Below are 517 nucleotides of genomic sequence, written 5' to 3' on the forward strand. Positions count from 1 at the left end.
GAGTATTTCCATTTTCTGCTGCTTTATACTTCTACTCCACTACATCTCTGTGGGACTTATTGTACTTTTCACTCCACTACGTTTATTTGACAGCTATAGTAATTTAAGATTTCACATAAAAAACATTATACACTTATAAAATACAATGCATTGTTCAAGTTTAAACCAGTGCTTGTCTATGTTTTTGGCTTGTGACCTCTAACAAAAAAGCAGTGTGTAGTTTCCCCAAGTCTAGACTTGAGGCCCAAAGAGGTAAAATTATCAAATATTTCTCCAAAAAAGTAAAGATTAGAAAAAAGTCCAAAAAGTGATACAGATTTGCGTAGCAGAAATTTGTTTTTTCTTCTTTCCTGGCCCATTAATCATCTCACAACTCCTCAGATTTATCTTGTGACCATTTGGAGGGGGCCCGAGTTGGGAATCCCGGGACTAAAATTCTTTAGTACTGTTACTTAAAATACAGTATTCTTACTTAGTGATATTGGTACTTTGACTTACAGTAAATAAAGGATATGAG

This window comes from Siniperca chuatsi, linkage group LG22 (genome assembly GCF_020085105.1).
Source record: "Siniperca chuatsi isolate FFG_IHB_CAS linkage group LG22, ASM2008510v1, whole genome shotgun sequence".
NCBI lineage: Eukaryota > Metazoa > Chordata > Actinopteri > Centrarchiformes > Sinipercidae > Siniperca > Siniperca chuatsi.